The 17185-nt window shown below is 34.9% G+C and overlaps 1 protein-coding gene across 2 annotated transcripts in view; it reads right to left on the bottom strand.

Moving 5' to 3' along the window:
- LOC145676528 (uncharacterized) overlaps positions 1–15962 on the bottom strand; it is a 34545-nt gene extending 18583 nt beyond the window's left edge. Inside the window, exon 1 of one of the 2 annotated variants that reach the window (XM_081747358.1) lies at positions 15839–15962. The gene's annotated coding sequence lies outside the window, so the exon portion shown is untranslated. Of the gene's footprint in view, positions 1–11362; positions 11520–15838 lie in introns of those variants that run through there. The other variant, XM_081747357.1, reaches the window with a different exon arrangement.
- Between the last annotated feature and the right edge of the window lie 1223 nt (positions 15963–17185).

Raw genomic sequence — 17185 nt, 5'->3', positions numbered from 1 at the left:
ACTGGTAATTGAATTTAAAGAATGTCTTTTTAAACATAACTCCTGGTGTATTAAGTCCGATAAGGGCAATAAGTTTACTGTTATGGAGAAAGATGAATGTAAGGAAAAACTTTCCTTCGAAATCAACACAGATTCCTTCAGTATAGTAAAACATTTTTGTAAATGACGTCAACTTCCTTTAGTAAAGTAAACAATCTATTAAATGAATTTTGCCACATATAGAATAGGTAAATGGGTTGCGAAATTTATTTCTGATAAGGGTCGGACCTTAGATATTCTATTAAAAGCGGCTTAGAAATTCTTACAGATACATATTTGATAGTAAACGCAAATTCAAAACAGTTTTAATAGATGCGTTAGTTCTATATAATTCAACACCAATAGAGTTAGCTATATTGTGCGCTCAACATACGCTTAGAGAAAACAAGGTTTCAGATTTGGTAATTTATGAGATCAAAATATTAGAATGTTGTTTGAAACAATAATTACTTTCGATTCTAAGATAACAAAAATATACATAAACAAAAAGACGGATTGACCATGGGAAGTTTACTTTTCCCCCTACTGGGTAACATGCTAATGGACAACTTTGAATCTCAATTTTGGAAGAAGGAAAAATATAAATTAGGCCTAATTAGATATTTCCGTTATGTCGATGACTGTTTATTATTTTATTGGGAAGATAACACACTTTCCGACTTAATTTCAAAATTTAACACATACACGGAAAATAAAATTAATAGTTGAAAAAGAATCAAAAGAAGGACTCAATTTTATACACATCCAAATCAACGTCTCAACAGCAAATCCTTCACTTCAGTTTATAGTAAAGAAATAGCATGGGAATTTTTTGTATACAAAGAATTGGCACATTCCCACATCAGAAAGAATTTCTACGAGCTTTCAGATATTTCACACAAAAACAGAGTTAGAAAATCATTTACAGCAATATTCCACCTGGGAAGGAAAAACAAATTCGATAATTACATTCTCAATAAATGAATGAATGAATGAATGAAAAAAAAAAAAAAAAAAAAAAAACAGCTTTTGAACCCCATATAAGACCTGAAACAAGGTTAAAAAGAATTCCAGTGAATCCCCTTACCTCTTTAGCTGGGAGTTTCTGAAAGGATGAGGAAAGTAGGCAATAATTTTGGTATCAAATTTTCAGTCAAATCTGAGACTAATTTTAAAATCTGCTTTCTGCTTACAAAAATTACTACAAAGATCAGTTATCTTCTACAGCCTTTTGCACTAAGACAAACAGTACATAGGCATGACCACAAGGAATATCAAGCTGAGGATTAGGGAACACTTAAGGCATACGAGAAGTGAAGAGCCTCCTACAAGAGAACTGTTCAGACATCTTCAAACAACAGTCCATGAAATAGACACAGTCGAAGTCTTAGTCTGACACTCTTGCTGAGGTAACACTGAAAGATTTTTTTTTTTTTTTTTTTTTTTAACAGACAACCTGAACTGAACTTTGATAACGGGAACCTGAATCATAGGTGGAACAATGTAGCAAATAGCTAACTATAATTAAATATATGTACATTTTATTTTATTATTATTATTATTTCTTTCAAATGTTAATATTATACACAAAAGTTTTGTACAGGTTATGATTTTTATTTTCACACAGGAATTAAATATCAACATTGATGTGGCAACATTAATCTTGATAATCAGTACAGACGCCATAGCTTAGGAAGACGTTTTCTGGAAGAAAAAGGAAATGGAATTACTATTACTGCGATCATTAAAATTTAAAATACAAAATTAAAACAAAAATTAATAGTGTCAATGTTAAAATTAACTAGGAAGACTGGTTAGTTATAGGAACAAAGAAGTGCTTAAGTGTGAATATTACACGAAGGTGGTTTCAAACATAAATTACCTCAATTGATTTTTTTAGTGCCTGAGTGCACAAGGAGTAAGTGATATTTATTCTACAATTTTGCAAGTCCGTAAACAGTCTTAAACAACTAACAGCGGTGGACATTAAGAAATAGTTACAGGAGTTAAGGTAACAAGTATGTTTGCAGAAAAGTCAGAAGTGTTGAATAGAGATAGGACTGTTCCGCGGAATGCTCGGTGTCAATTTTGCTATTTACAGGTTTTGTAGTAATATAATAATGAAAAAAACTGGCTAGGGTCATGCCTGCACTTGAAGATGATTTCTGAGAGCACAGAAATATTGGGTAGAACGATGTTCTAAATACGAGTGGCAGTTGGGAGTGCAAAATACGATTTTGAGTTTTGAACTATGTACCCGAGAACACAATTTAGTGACTATGTATATAGTAACTTTGGGTATTAAATACACATTCAAAACAACAAAAACTTTCAGTTGTTTTTATTTTAATTATTATTATTATTATTTGAGTTTAACGTTCCACATTACGCACTAAGGCTAAGGAAGAGGGTGATGATGATAATTAACGAAACAGTGGAATGAATAAGGTGGAAGGAAACCCAAAGACATGATATTGTCCACCGTAAATTTGCGTAGTCGGGGATCGAACCAAGAACCTGTCACACTACAGGAGAGCGCTCTACCACTAAGTCTCTATATTTTGTTAGTGTTTCCTAATGTGTGTGATACTCAAGTTCACTATCCAGGCGATTTATACCGTTTCTTCATAGTCCTGTGGCAGGTTTCTTGGTCCAATATATATACATATATATATATATATATATATATATATATATATATATATATATATAATGCACGCTTTGTATTTATTACCTTTTTCTTCCGCTCCTCTCTTTAATTAATGTATTACTATGCAATTATATTCTGTGTAATAAATCTTTACAGAATGGGTATTTTTTTAAAGTAGTAATAATATAAGATATTACAAAACTTGAGTTGAGAAACCATTACGCTCTAGTGGTCAAAAGGAATAGCGTAATTGCATTTACTGCGAAAGACCTGGGTTCAATTCCGGGTGGCTGAAATGTAATGCAAAGTTTGCACATTAAAATGTAGGTGGGTATTTCACCCTTGAGTTATAATATTGGTTCACACATGTAGTATGTCCAACACGGAGGGAAGCAACTATATAATCGTTCACAACAGCATTATTAATATCATACAAAGAATATTACTTTCACTAAACTACATGTGCAGATCCAGAATATGCACGCCACTTGAAAAATACTTTGACAACACCTCCGTAAGTGTAAACAAAATCCTGATGTATCGTATTCTTTTATTCCTGGCGCTTACACCACATTCCAGTGTTACACATTATGGCAGATACGTTTTAGACGGAATTAGCCATGAAAAATTATTTTATATAAATTACTGAGACACTCAGAAAGACTCTAGAACAGATCTAGGACACAAAATACTTTTTCTATCGAGTAAAATTGAGACACAGTCTCACAACTGCGTACTGTACCGATTTCTTGAAGACCCGCGGTGGCTTAGTGGTAGCGCGTTCACCTGTGGTATGTGGGGTCTCTGGTTCGATCCCAGCCTGCAGCAAGTCAGTTTTTTTGGGGAGTGGGTTTCATCAGAGTTCTCCAGTTTCCTCCCACTTCCTTCATTTTACTATTATCACCCACCTCATTATCATCGTCTCCTTTAGCCACCGTGTTTCAAAATTTATGCCAAAAGTAGAGTATATTACGGATTATTATCATTACACTTTCATTGGAATGCGCATCCTAATGGGGAGGGGACACAAATATTTCCTATATAACTATTCTTCCCGTGCGAAGAACGGGTATTTCAGCTAATACTACAATAAATGTTACAAAATATCAAGTAACTAATAAAATATGAATATTTTAAACATTAAGAGACAAATTTCGCCAAAATACACTGCATTTGTAGCCATATATATGCTAATAATACACAGAGAATATCATAAAACTGCAAAGGCGCTAATAGATTAGTACTTCAAAAAGTCAGGGCTTGGAAAACAAACCAAGTTCATTAAAAAGTCCAACCAAGCTGGATTTTGTATGTATGTTCTCTTTTTTCGTTTTTTTTTTTTTTTTTCGGAATTCTCAAGTTCCTTTGGGATAAAAATGTTAAAATTTAATTACAGGTAACAACATTATCCTAATTTAACAACAATTATCTGTTCGCTGATTGATAAAGATCTCAAGAGATTTTCAACTTCAAATAGTTTGATTTACCGTACATGTGTATATCATTTAATTTAATTTCATTTATTTACTCCATCTAACCAATGCATGATATTTGGAGGGTTCAATTCACATGTACATAGTATTTGTGTAAGATTAATATATATATATATATATATATATATATATATATATAAATTTCCAGAAGTAATTATAACTATAGAAAAAAATATTGTACATTGTTACACATATTTCTAGGCATTCTTTTACATTAAGAAATTCTTTCTCAATTAGATACGTGTTTAAATTTATTCACGTTTATCTCCGTTCTTATATGATTGAGCAAAGCATTGAATAATTTATTTACTATGTCTGAAGCCCTGTTGTACCAGTGATAATCTAGTAAAATAAGACCTTGTGTTTTGATCTCTAGTGTTATAAAGACGATTTTTTTTTTTTTTTTTTTTTTACCTCATCATCCATTAGGCTGAATACGGACGTTTCATTTATGTAAACAGATGGAACTGTTAATATCATTAACTTCTTAAGGTACGATTTGCAGTTTGTTATGTAATGTAAGTTTGCTCAGTTTTTCCTGTTCTTTTCTTAATTGTGCTTCAAGTATTTTTACTTTCGTGCACATATTTTGTAGGTTCATTCTCATATGCTTAATTCTTGGTGCATGCCATTTTGTCCATGTTATAAGTCTAACAGTAAGTTTCTAACGTCCTCATTTTTTTGATCCAGGTTTTGGCTCTATTGCTTGCAATAATCATCACTATTAGCGTGGCACAGATATGGCAGATTTCCCCTCCATTTTTGTAAGTGTTTGTGTCACTTGGATTACTTTTTAATAGCTGTCTAGTTCCTGTATAGATGCTGCCAACAAAACAATTCAAAAATTAATTAAAGGATCACCATTAATTTTGACCAGCATTTAGAGAGTCTAAAGTTAGGAATCGTGTTTGCTGAGGAGGTGATATCCAAACCAGATGTGGTAGAAACAACCACCTCCGGTTTTAATGTTGATAACTGCAATTAATTAAGTATCCCAAGAATACATTTCACCTCCATCCTTATACCTCTACTAAAACCGGAAGTGATACAAATCTCCTACAACTTCCGGCTTCAATATTCATCTATACACAGTAAAAACGATAAGAGATAACGATAAGCAGATTCCCCCCCCCCCCCTGAATCGATTTAAGTAGCGTTCTAAGAACAGATACCGTCTTCTGCCTTAACTCTCTATTCAGGATGGAAGTGACAGAAATCTACCACAATCTCAAGTTTCAATATTAATTGTGCAAATATCATTCAACACAAACCAAACTTCTTTACGTAATGTACACGTAACGCTCTACTTGTTCTATTCTGGTGATAGAATTACGTACTTCTCCAGGGTGTCTACTATAATTCCAAAATGAAATTTCGTGATCTTTTCTTTACCAAACAATACAATTTCACAACATTCTCAAGAGAAAATTTGGGTGCGAATTAGGCCGTATTTTCAAGCGTGCTTTGCTTGCGATTTGCTAGCATCTAAAGCCGACCACACACATTTTTGGTGGTGAATTTTGACGTTTCATAGAACAAAATTTTCGTCTAGTTATATTTGTACAGATAAAAAAATAAAATAAAAAATAAAAAAGTCGTAACCCAAAAGCTAAACTTTCATGACTTTCGTAACCGATAGACACCCTGTTCTCTAATGTCCATATGTTCGATTATTTAAAGAAGTTTAGGGCAGAGTTCTAGAACACTGGTCCCCATCCCCATTGAGTTGTAATAAACAATACAATCAATCTTGCTAATAACCCATTATCGCTCGCTCGGCACTACTATGTGAATTGAGTATTGAACTTTGATAAGAAAGGAACCAATCTAGCCACTGACCTACCATCACCTATGTGTGAGGACCAGCATTCTGAAACTTTCCTGAAGTGCAGCATCTCTTTTCAGCACTCGGGCTATATGAGACATGCACCTACAGATTTAGATGAAATTCGCACCACCATAATGCGTTTAAGTTTCAATACTCCAACTGAAATTCGAACTCGGGACCACGTGCGACAAAGGCACACTAGTTACTAGACCAGCGTGCATAGCATATACCGTAGCGTTTTCGTATAGCCTAAGTGCTGAAAGAAACATTCACCTCCAAACCAACCAGCCAAATAATACGAGGGTCACTACGAAAGGTTTGAGATACGCATTGTTGTGGCACAGTATTTGAATTCCAACAATTGCGTTCGGTTGTGGTATCCAGAGGGAAGAAGCGAAGCAAGTTTCGCCTCCCTTATCGGCGTGGCCGTATCGTCTTCACTTGTTTGTTGATGTGAGCAGTATTCGGCTGTCTAGAATGGAGCTCGAAAGGAAACATTTTCGGGCAATGATCCTTTACGATTTCAAAAGTGCTTTGAACGAGACACAAAGCCTTGACCTTTGCAGGGAACATTTGGGGACCTTGCTCCTTCCCGTGCTGCATTTTTCGGTGGTTTGGTGAATTCAGAAGAGGCCGGACATCGCTTAAAGATGAAAAGAGAGCTGGACGTCCGGCAAGAGCTGTGTCAGATGAAAACATTGCCGCTGTGGAACAAATGATTCGAGAAAATCCTCGAACAACCTTCAAGGACATTGAATCTACAGTGAACATTGGATCGCCAGCAGTAACAAAAATTCTTCATGATCATCTTCGGCTCAGGAAGGTTTCATCTCGTTGGGTGCCTCACGCTTTGACTGAACAGCAGAAGCGCATGCGTGTGGAATGGTATGAAGAAATGCTTGCAAGATTTGATGGAGGCAATTCTCGACGCGTCTCTGACATTGTTACTGGTGATGAGACTTGGATCTATCAATTTGACCCTGAAAATAAAAGCCAGTCCTCAGTTTGGATCTTTCCAGACGAAAATCCACCCCCGAAAGTGAAGCGACTGCGAAGTGTGGGGAAGAAGACGGTCAGAACTTTCTTCTCCAAATCTGACCATGTTGTAACTGTTGCACTTGAAGAACAAAGGACTGTTACTGCTCAGTGGTACACCACTGTTTGCCTAACAATAGTGTTCCAGAAGCTTCGGGAACGGCGTCCAAGAACTGGATTGCGTGGGATCCTGCTTCATCATGATAACGCGTCCGCACACACGGCCAACATCACAATTCAGTTTTTAGAATCTACGGAGGTCAAACTTATGACTCATCCGCTGTATAGCTCTGACCTGGCCCCGTGTGATTCTTTTCTGCTCCCCAGGATCAAAGATCGCATGCGTGGGAAGAGATTTTGCAGCCCTGAAGAAGCTGTAGGCCTAGTGGCTTACGAGAATGAACTTTCAACACTTGAAGAAAAAGACTGGCAACACTGCTTTCAAAAGTGGTTTTCGAGGATGCAAAAGTGTATACAGTGTAATGGTGAATACTTTGAGAAAATGTAAGTGTTAAATTGATTTTAAGTAAGTTATTTCACATCTCAAAACTTTCGTAGTGACCCTTGTAAATAGTGAATTTTTGCAATATAAAAGTATTACAAGTAATAAACATCTATCTGAGCTTGCCATTCGCACTGTATGATTTAAATGTTATAGCTTCAACATGCTAATTATTTACAAAATGCTATTGTATATTATTTATTTACTCTCTTTTCCACATGTCACAATAGATACAAATAAGCTCGTAACTTCCAGAAAAAACCGGAACATCCATGTCATCTCATCCCTACTAGCTTTTACTTCTGGGATCACAAACAGATTTATCATGTTAGTGAGTTTCGACCATCAAAGAGTAGATACGACTGTGGTTATTTGTTACCTTTTTTACACTTGAAATAATCGATCATCATTTCACATAAATTTCTTGCAAGTTTCCCAGGAAGGAAAGGCTACAATCACATGATGAAAGCATCGTACTAGTAGGTTCATGAGATAATGGTGAATTTAAATCCTGAGTACCCCTTTCTGGCAGTAACACTTTTGGCTGCTGCGCTAACATGAACATATGAATGGTTCCAAATTACGCAAAGTTATTGCAAGATACTGCTGAATCTGAGTTTCAGGCCGCCTCGAAAACTATATCATATCACTTGAATTTTGCGAGTTCTTCGTCACGCATCCCCACGCAAATAAAATAAATAAATAAAAAATAAACAAAATCCACGGATAAATGACTAACCATGTGACGAAAAAGCTACAAACTGATCAGACTGTTTAGGCGCCGTGCTAAGTTTCAAATTTTAGACCCCTACCATTGCGTATTCCCCTTTGTTCACCGCTCCAGAGTAAAAACATATAAAGAAACAATCAGAGGCCTAGCCTTGTGCCAAGGATAGTTCATATCGGTAATTCCTGCAATCTAGGTCGGTGTGTTACAGAGCTAATCGAAATTTTATTATTACATTCTGTGTTACAGAGCTTTATAGGCTTAAATGTAAAATTGGGTTTGTCATTTCAGATATAAACACAATCTATTCATTAATTTGTTCTTTAATTATCTCAAACTAAGATGAGAATTCATTCAGCCTGTATATTCAGAATTTTGTGATGTCTTAAAACAGTAAAATACTAAGACTATGTACGTACGTAGTATATCTTAACACACGAAAGTGTTTTAATTCCACCAATAAACGTCCAAAATCTAGTAAAAAAATAAAACAATATTATACAGGTTGACTGTACTAATACCCAAATAAAAGGATCAAAAAACACAGGTGGGTAGTTTCGGGCTGGGTTCACTTTGGCAAACCTGACACGTGCAGATTAAGAATATATATGCCAGCCACGTGATAAAATATTTTTATATCTACCTTCCTGGGGTTAAGTGCCGTATCGCCGGACCAACTTTAGGAAATTTACCGGGTCAATTGGAGAATTTATTTAAGTTAGCGAGGAGGAACGAGTGAAAGTGAGGTAAGTAAAATATTAAAAGTGAAGAAAGTTGTTGTTTTTGATGTTGTAAGCGGTACTGTATGGTGAGGCGGAAGGAATATTTCGAGGAGAGGTACATTTGTTATAAGATAGTAGCGCGAAAGGCAGTATGGAAATGACGCGTGTATGTCAAGGCAGTGACATATCATGCGTTAGTAATGTGCAACTGTATAAAAATAACGAACGACATTTATTAAAATTTTGTAAAAGACACGGTTTGCTGAACGGGCGAATAGTGTGTGGTAAATGTGGAAATGAATTGAAAATACAAGAGAGGAAACGAACATATTATTTTCAGTGTGGAAAAAGGATAAGGAAACCCCAGGAAACTGTTGTACACGATTTTCTTCTTGAAATTGGAAAAGTTTACAAGCCTCAGTTTTGACGGTAAGTGACTTCTAACTCAACGGGAAATATTTCCGCACAGTGTACAAAAGCAGTATTGTATGTTAACAAGTGAAGCGTTGCAAGTATGAAACCATGACAAGTGCTATTAAAATTTGTTATGATTGCCAACACCCACATGTTGTCACTACCCTCGTTTACATATGCCCACCGTCGCTGACGCGTCTGCTCCCTTCGGATGCACCCCCGCGCGTGCCCAGGTGCTTCGCCCTGATCTGACTCGGTTAGTTAGCATTCGTGCTTTTTAGTGGACACCTAGCACAGGTTGGTTTGTTTTCGCACTGCAGTTTTTATGCCCCTAATGTAACGTAACGTAACTTAATGTAATCCAACAAAATATAACCGAATGCAATACATTTTGGTGTTTTTTTTTTTTTTTTTTGTTTTCAAATTGGTCCGGAGATACGGCACTAATGCCCCTACTTGGGTGTAAACAAAACCCCTAGTCTATTTTACTTGGCGCATTTTATGGTATGTCTGCAAAATGATGAAAACGATTGTTCGTGTTAAGAACACGCACCAAAATCAGATAGATGGTCACTACAAGCAACATTTGTATGAATTCTGCAAGGCAACACAAAGCCAGCTGGTACGCTTTGGAATGTGTTCATACTGAATAAGTGCGTTAGCGATGGTGTTAACATGTTTAATCAATTATCTCCTTAAACGATTATTTATGCAGAAAAACATGCCTATTTATCCTACATGGTCCTACCATCTAGTAGTTTTATTACATTACTAAATGCTTACGATCAGTGAATTGTTTACCAGTGAAGCCATATCTAGCATCTTGGTGCTAGATCTAGCATAATTCACATGCATTTAGCATCTAGCATCTTGGCCAAATCTAGCATTATTTCATTGTTCCCTCTGATGAACAGAAAAAGAACGAAAATTTAGATGGTTGAAGGACCGTCGGGAATTATTCTTCTTAGTTGAGGAGATGGTTGGAACAATCAGTATTTCCGCGGTTGTAATTTATTGTTGAATTCAGAGAAATATTCAAAAATAGCAAAACGTGACTCTACAAAACATATTTACTTACCCATAGTTTTATTACTGTCAATTAAAACCTGAATCTGGGATGTTTCTGTCCCTTTCAATTTACAACTTGAGAGGGGAGGAATATGAGCTTCAGGTGACAGCTAGTAATACACTAAAAGAAATGCTTCAGGCCTGTGTCGGAAGCGGCTTGTTGTATATATATTTCTTAAAATGTTATCCATTCATAAAACATAAATTCGACCTTCCTCCCCTATAATGTGCCATTTACCAATTTATTTCATTATCATTCCTGACAGCATCATATTAGCTTCGTACATGAATACAGTTAAAATAATGAAGATAATTAGGGGGTCTTTAAAATTAGTTAGGAAAGATAATTTGAAAATCTGGCATAATTTACAAAAATCTAGCATAATTCAGACCCGTGTTTAGCATCATCGCGAGTCTCGAGTGTGGCAACCCTGTTGTTTACGTACATATAATTGCACAGTAATGGAACACATTTTAAATGCGGTATCTACGTCGGTAAGAGCTAAAGGGCTGCCACCCAAATGAATGAGCTCCTTCAACAACACATTTACCTTGTGGATTAACAATTTAGTAGCAAAAAATGGCTACAGTATAAGATTTAGAATGAATATATATATATATATATATATATATATATATATATATATATATATATATATATATATATATATATATATATATATATATATCGTGACTTCTAATTCGTAACTAAAATAGTTCCTCTACAATTTAGAAAAAAACGTTTTCAGATGCACACGCAAGAACTATGTACTTGTTTCCTCTATCTCTAAGAAAACAAATTACCTGTTACCAAACTTTACTAATGTTCCACCTAATTGTTTATTGACAACTTTCATTGTAAGCACTATTACAATTCAGAAATAAAGATAATTTCTAAAACATACCTTCCACGTATTTCTATTCCTTTCATAACAACTTCCAACAACACAAACTTAATAGAAAAACAAATGCTGTACACAGAAAATAATAGTCCACATGGATAGTTACATGAAAAGCTACGCCTGCTGATGTTTCTTTGTTTCTCGTTCACATCACTGCCAGTGTTGCTAACTATCTCTAAAGAAAATAAGCTATATGGCCTTCAGAAATAAGCTTTATTACGCAAAAAATTGGTAGATTTTGAACTGCTAACGTGTAACACATATTGTAGATTTTAAACCCCTTTTTCGTGTGTAAGATTATAAGTGAATCATAGTAAAATTTGAAATGTTGAATTTTATTCGCTGAAGACTAACAAGCAACGTACCTAACTTTAAATTACAATAAAATCCATTAACAACTCATTTGATTTAATCCATATTATCAGTTGAATTGAAATAAGTAATCAATGACATCGCAGCTAGCAGAGGCTCTGAAGCTGGATGCACCATCGTTGGATTGAGTGGATTGATTGTGTTTGTGTAGACTGCCATTGTCCCAATATTCAGTAGTACATCTTTCTTCAGGTCATTGTCCTTACAAACCAGGGTTGAATTCAGGGGGTAGCCCGGGGGGGAATATCCCCCCCGAAGAAAATTCATTCCCCCCCGGAGAAACAAAAAATTTCAGTCACAAAATGTAGAAATTACTTCACCCAATTATTTGCTTTCCTTTCCGTGCACGTGCAGACGAAATCCGATCTCTCAATATACATATAAATGACGCAGACCCATTCTATATAAATATTAAACATGTAACATCTAAGATAGAATACCAAATAGTCCAGCGTTTCCCAACCGGTGTGCCGCGAGTGGGCCGCTGGTGTGCCACGAGAAAATTCAAACAAAATTATTAATTTTATAACAATCAAATTGCAAGACATAAGGAAAAATGTATATTTGTATTTCACATTACTATCAACCTCTATTATAAATTTACAATTTTAAGTTTCATACTGACTTACTTTTCTGTACATTTTTAATGTTGAAAAAAGTATTTGTTATCATTGTTATGACCATCATTGCTTCTTTATTATTGCAGACAATTACGTAACTTGAAATTTTAAAATATCATTCAATCCTTTCGACAAAGCGAACGTGCATACAAATTACCTACATTTGTGATTTAAAAGTAAAAGAGATTTGTTTGTTCGTTCATTATTTAGTGATCTTCCTTCTTTGTGAAAGGTTGGATACAGTTTTCGAAAAAGGAATTGTATTTTTAGAAACCTGAGTCCTATATTTCATTGCAATTGTTGTCAAGTTTTAATTTAGAATGGAAAATATGCATAATGATTTATCACGGGGAAAAACCAGAGATCTTGCTTTCTTCTCTGTGAGGAGATCAGTAATCACAGAGAAAAAATACCACTGTATTTTATATTTACAAATAATAATAATAATAATAATAATAATAATAATAATAATAATAATAATAATAATAATAATAATAATAATAATAATGTTTCAAAAAATAAACAACTATATTGAACTTAAAATTTTGAGTGTGCCAGAAGAATTCAAGTTACACCTGTAGTGTGCCGCAAGTTGAAAAAGGTTGGGAAACGCTGAAATAGTCAATAAAACCTGTATTTCTTAACGCTATGACCGAGTTTGGCAGAACATGAAATTGTCAACTATTGAAGAAAGGTTTGTATTTTAGTAGGTACTATACTCTCGCCCTATATTATATATTAGTAGGTAGCACTAGCACAGATTGAGATAAAAAAGGAAAGATAGGAAAGATCTTTCGATCATTCCATATGATCTCTGATGTCAGCAGACTTCAATTCTTGAAAATTTACAGTTCTTGCATTATTTGAAATAGAACACCTAAATCCTATTTCTCGCATCGGAAGTAACAGACGTAAATGTGATTTACGTTTGTTAAAGTAAACACACCTGTCTTTAATTAAAAATAAGTCAGTTAAAGGGTGATATTCAGAGAGCGTCATTTAGAGGGATCAGGGAGGAACAGTTATCCCTCCTGGGTTAGAGATTTATAGAGAATTTATCAATATGATAGTAGTACATAAGTGAAAGATTGCTATTGAAGGTGATGAAGATCCTGCTCAGTGCCGTGCTATGGGGGAGGGGCAAGCGGGGCGACGGCCTCGGGCGCCGAAGTAAGGGGCGCAAAATTCGGGAGGGAAAAAGAAAAGAAAAGAAGGAAAGAAAAACAGAGGAATGAAACACATGTGCACATATATAAAATGAAAGGAAAAAAGTAATGAAAAGTGCTCAAAATCAAGGAAAAGCAGGGTTTAGTTTTTAAAAATTTTCTCACCTTTCGCGGCTGGTCTGTCGACCTCACTCATATATACGGGGGTGCCGTCGTATACTCTCGCGCCAAGCGCTGATTTTTCACGACACGGCACTAATCCTACTGAAGATTTCGTAAACTAAACTATTGATGTGTATGCAGTGAAGAAACCAAGGCTAATATGCTTGATTTAGAATCAGAAGTGTGAGAAAGAATGATAACTTTTTGTTAAGATATTCCTATGTATGTTTGTTTTAGGACAAAAAAATATTTGAGTTAATTTAAATCCCTTTAAAAACTTCTACATTAGTAACAAGCAGTAACTACTGAATATAGGAAATAATAACAAAAATAGCTACTGTAAATAGCAGTTAAACTTTAGTGTAAAATACTTTTGCCAGTCTTTATTTAATGTTTTAGATAAAATTAAACGATTGTTTTTTTTTAAATTATAATCTCGCATTGAATATTTATCAGCAATTAGTCTCAATATTAGGTAAGATGTGCATGTGAATGGAATTGTTAAATATGCTGCTTTCTTTCAAAAATACAGAAAAACAACTCTCCCCCCCCGAGGAGTTGACATTCCCCCCCGGGTGAAAATGTCTGAATTCAACACTGTTACAAACACTTCTTATTTCTCCGTACACCGAAGGGCGCCGATCTTGGGAGGGCCGAGGGGGCCCGGGCCGCCAATGCTGATGTGGGCCCCATCATTGTATTTGTAAATTTACAATATTTGGCATAATTTGAATGCAATTTGTCTTAAAATCCTCATATATGTTTTCTGCATCTGAATGGACCCCTTAAATTTACAGAGAAATCGGCGCCCTTGCGTACACCTACATGAATAATCATGATTGTATTGAGAGTTTTCAAGTTAATTAGATATCCTATTTGTTTTCTTTAATAAATAAAAACAATATCTGTGGCTTGAAGAATCGAACAGTTACTAAATTTTTATAAGAAAACTTTCATTGTTGGACTGAAATGCGAAAATTAAAATAATAAACGGGCCATTACGGGAGCGACATTAATTTTTTTTTCTGATTCGATAAGTATTGTTAAGTAGTTGTAAATCTATGGGTGGGAGAGAGAATGAGAATGAAAAGCAAGTGCTTGTAGCGTAATAATAATAATAATAATAATAATAATAATAATAATAATAATAATAATAATAATAATAATAATAATAATAATAATAATAATAATAATAATAATAACCTCTGTCTAGACAAATCAATTTGACGTGGCAAGAAGTGGATTACTCCAACCAATCAGAAATGTATTTCTCGTTTCTATTTCCGGGAGCATTACTCTCCCGAGCTAGTCCTTGGAAAATCGCCGCCATCTTGAAAGCAGTTTTCGGCCATTTTTCTTCACTTTTTTGTGCTAAAACTATGCAAGATACGCAAAAATGTTATTGAACCTTTCTTGTAGAGCATTAAATTTCCAATAAATTGAAGGAAATTGCAAGTCTCTAAAGCAATGGTTTCCAACAGTTGATCCACGGCCCCAGGCCCGTATTTAGGTAAGTGCTACTCTGTGCTCGAACACAGGGCGGGAAAGTTTTGGATTTTTTTTTTTTTTTTTTTTTTTAGATTCGCACTAAAGTAATATTTAAAACTAGCAACCCACAGAGTCCTGCGTAAGCGGGAGAAAATACGTTAATGTGTTTAATTCCCTCTAAAGTTCATTCAACGAACCTTCTGATCCTGATGTAAACATTGCAGAATGGTATTACTCCGCCAGTCATCAGATGATTGGCTATCGGTCAGCGCTTCTTTCGAGAAGCACATGCTTGTATCCTGTCCGTGTTTTACATACTTCCCTCACGCGGCCATATTGTAAACTGTGATTCGCGCGTAAGATGGGTCAAAGCCATCTTCTACGCATGCGTATTCTCTTTTATTACATTAATTCAATTTAGTTCTTAGATACAATGTTGTTTCGGTTATTTAACTGTAAGGAAGTTGCATTTCTGATAATGAGCCTTATAAACAACAAAAACATTGAAAAACAGCTTACTTGACAATGGACTATTTTCTTCTTCCACATGGATGCTCCAAGGCTCTTTAACCAATAAAATGAAATAATCACCACGTGTATTTGTTTACATGAGGTACTGAACGTTCCTTGAATAAACTTTAATTACAGTAGTTACTAATTAGCTAGCTTACCTGATTATTTTTAAAACGTCCTCCTCTCCCACCTCCATCCCAAGGGGTGAGGATAAACTTGAACATAATGAGAACTGGCACCGTTAAACTCAGCGACCTCCAAAACTGTAAATGCAACACTAATATCTGTCGTTTTCGATTACTTTTAAAATTTCGCCCTCTTCCTGGGGAGTGGACTATGACCTTGAAGTTCAATTGGATTAAAACTGTCACTATCAGTGTGCGAATTAGATAACCTATATTGGGGGGGATAAAATTAGGCCAAAGAACATAGTCTAAAGGTTCAAATTTCAAAATGAGACAATAAATGCCTTACCATATATATATATATATATATATATATATATATATATATATATATATATATATATATATATATATATATATATAATATGTGTGTGTGTGTGTGTGTGTGTGTGTCATGTGTAATAAATAAGAGATTTATTAATTTAATAAATTTACCGACAATAACTATGCACATACATATTGTGTGACATGCACACACCCCACTAAACCTTTCTGAATGTGTTTTAATGTTGTACTCACTCTTGTCCCCGTAGCTCTCTAAGGTTTATTTAGTTAATAATTCGGCTCGAGCGATAGCCATGATCACAAGCATATGTTAATTTTTCCACTCATATTGAAAGCTTCCACTTTGCATTAATACATACAGGTTAAGAAAAGAAACCTACTTCAGTCTTGTGAAAACCACTAAAATTATCAGTTAAACCGGACATTTTTTTTTTTTTTTAAGAAAATCTAGATATTAGCCTATCAAATAAGAAATGGATTGTTGCTGGTCCCGATTTCTCACATCAAGGTCAAATCGAAGGCCAAATATTTAAAATCTCTCAATTCAAATTTCGAGCTTGTGCTTCTACTTCCCGCTAAAGCTGTGCTCATCACGACTTTTTTTTCTCCAAATATCGATTCCGTGATGGGCACGGGAAGTCAACACTTAAAAATTACTTTACTGTTAGGTTGAAGATGAGTTGATTCACTATGGGCTACGTTATTCAAATAAAGTAAAACATTACACTGAAGTTTTTCAGACAACAATAATTTCGTGGACAGCAAACTGTACAGCGAAAAGATGGAAAAATGAAGGGTTAACTTTAAAAAAAAAAAAAAAAAAAAAAAAAAACCGCTCCAGTTGAAATGCTTATACAGACACGGACAATGACATGGAGAACCAGTCGTATTAACAAATGCTGAAACAAATCTTGAATTATTCGCTTATTCACCTAAAAATCACCTTCATTAACATGTCTGCTCACTAGGAGCGTATCCCCCAGCGTGTACGTTAACATATACTTACGAGAGAATACCTATATTTCAGATTTTGAT

The sequence above is a fragment of the Thermobia domestica genome, unplaced genomic scaffold (assembly GCF_964235325.1).
Source record: "Thermobia domestica unplaced genomic scaffold, izTheDome1.hap1.1 HAP1_SCAFFOLD_197, whole genome shotgun sequence".
NCBI classification, from domain to species: Eukaryota; Metazoa; Arthropoda; class Insecta; order Zygentoma; family Lepismatidae; genus Thermobia; species Thermobia domestica.
Note: the sequence above shows the minus strand (reverse complement) of the source record. Positions and strands in the feature narration are given on the sequence as shown.